This window comes from Ipomoea triloba, chromosome 16, assembly GCF_003576645.1.
Source record: "Ipomoea triloba cultivar NCNSP0323 chromosome 16, ASM357664v1".
Classification (NCBI taxonomy): domain Eukaryota; kingdom Viridiplantae; phylum Streptophyta; class Magnoliopsida; order Solanales; family Convolvulaceae; genus Ipomoea; species Ipomoea triloba.
In genome coordinates, this window is record NC_044931.1 from 10,405,458 (window position 1) to 10,407,970 (window position 2,513).

Below are 2,513 nucleotides of genomic sequence, written 5' to 3' on the forward strand. Positions count from 1 at the left end.
CTTTGATTTTCAAAAAAAAAATAAAAAATTATGGCTTAAAGGAAGGTGCATTGCAACCAACCATCACGACAACTGTATGCAATCACATGCAATGAATGAATTAAAGCACAGATATGGATAGACAGATCTCGGAACATATTATGTACAATTTGAAAGGGAGTTAAAACGGCGACCCGACCCTACACGTCGTATAATAAATCCTTGTCCAAACACTTCCTCAGAGTAGCTTACATTTGTCTGGCCTGGTAAAGTTTAGAGTTAATATCCAATTTAGTCCTCAATTGTACTAGGTTTTTTTTTTAATTTTAAAATTTAGACCTAAATAATTTTTTGTGCTTAACTAGGTTCTCGACTTAAATGGTTTTATCCAATTAAGTCATCGACTGTTAAAATCAATGACTAAATTGAGAAAAAAATAAGTATAGTTGAGAACTGAATTGAGTAAAACCATTATAGCCTAATACTAACTTGGGTAAAACTGATATAGTTGAAGATTAAATTGGATATTAATAGAGGTGAAATTATCAAGTTATTTTAACAGAAGAATCAATTGAGTAAACCTCGAAGTCGAGAACTTAATTAAACACAAAAATTCGTTCAAGACTAAATCTAAAAAAATTAATATAATCGAGAACTAAATTGGATATTAACTATAAATTTTAGATCCATTCTCATTCTGTCGTTCCTCTTACTTTGATCTGTACCACGACATATAGTACCTACTTTCTGAAAGATTATAAATTCTAAAAAGTTCTAAATATGAGTTTTTACTAAATGGAAAATAAATAAATAAAGTCAAAAGAACAGATCAGGAAAATGACAGGAAATTTAAACCCATTAAAATAATAACAAATAAAAAGAAAGGGATATATATTATTAGAATTTTCTATAGTACGAATAATATCATGTACAAAACAAAAAAGGGTATACAACTGATTATGCCTCATATTATTGGGGAACAATGTCAATACTCAATAGTATGTGTCTATATATATATATATATATATATATGTATATATATATATATATATATAACGGTAATAATGTTACCGGGTATATTTGAGTATTATTGAAGTGTGATAGTTTGAGTACAATACAATACAGTAGTGTGTGATACCCGAAATCCCCCATCCTCTAACACAAGTATGCTACTTATAATATGGCTGCAACGGCTCTTCCTCTAGTGAGTGTAACGGAGTGCTAGTAATGGTGAGCTGCATTGAATGCTGAGTCGTGATAATGGAGAGTCGTTGGAGTAATTATCATCCCATCAATGTGTCGTCTTTGTGTAACGGGTGACCGTTTGTTGCCTTCGGGTCAGTGCTGATGATTCGGGTCAGGTACTGATGCCCAATTATCCTGTCAATATATATATATAGACACACACGCGCGCGCGCACACACACAGGGATTGGATCAAGTGCGAAGATCACTTCCCGTACGAAAGTGCGATTAACACAAAAGGATGCACTTTAACGGTATGCTTGGTTCACGGAATGAATTCTAAGGGAATAGGAATGTTATTTCTTGGGGAATGGAATAAAGAGGGAATAGAATAGGATTTGTATTCCATTGTTTGGTTCACGGGAGGAATAGACTTTAAGAATATTATTCCAGTGTTTGGTTGATTAAGGAATATAAATGGAATATAGGTTTAAAAGACATAAATACCCTTTTACAAAATATAATAATAATAATAATAATAATAATAATAATAATAATGATAATAATATTATTATTATTATTATTATTATTATTATTTATTGTCATTATTATTATTATTATTATTATTATTATTATTATATTATTATTATTATTATTATTATTATTATTATTATTATTATTATTATTATTATTATTATTATTATTATTACTATTATTATCATTATTATTATTATTATTATTATTATTTTATTTTATTATTATCATTATTATTATTATTATTATTATTATTATTATTATTATTATTATTATAAAACCCTAGATCTAAATCCACTTACTCTCCAGACTTAATCACTCTCTTCATCGTCTCCCTTCTCTCAGTAGCGAGCCTCTCCTGTCTCTTCTTCCATCTTCCCTGCCAGATCAAAGATTCGTAGACAGCCAAAAACTCCATAAGAGTTCCATCTACGCCGCCCTGAGTGCCTGACTGCCTCCTGCCCTCCTCCACTCCATCAGAGTTCAGAGACAGAGTTCAGAGACGACGAGCCGCGGTGCCTCACTGCCTCTTACGCCTGAGTCACTTCAGAGTTCAGACCTTCATCTTCCTCCTGCCGGAGTGCCGCCGTGTCGGGCTGCCGAATTGGGTATGACTCGTCTAGACATGTAGCCCCAGCTCCGCGAGACCTTCACCGGTTGTGTAACACGCGAGAAAGGCGGTGGTGGCCGATTGAGGGAGATGAAGAGAAATACGGTGAAGCTAGTTGTTTGCTTGTAATGGATTGAGGAAGAATATACAATATATATATATATACAATATATATATATATATATATATATATATATATATTAATA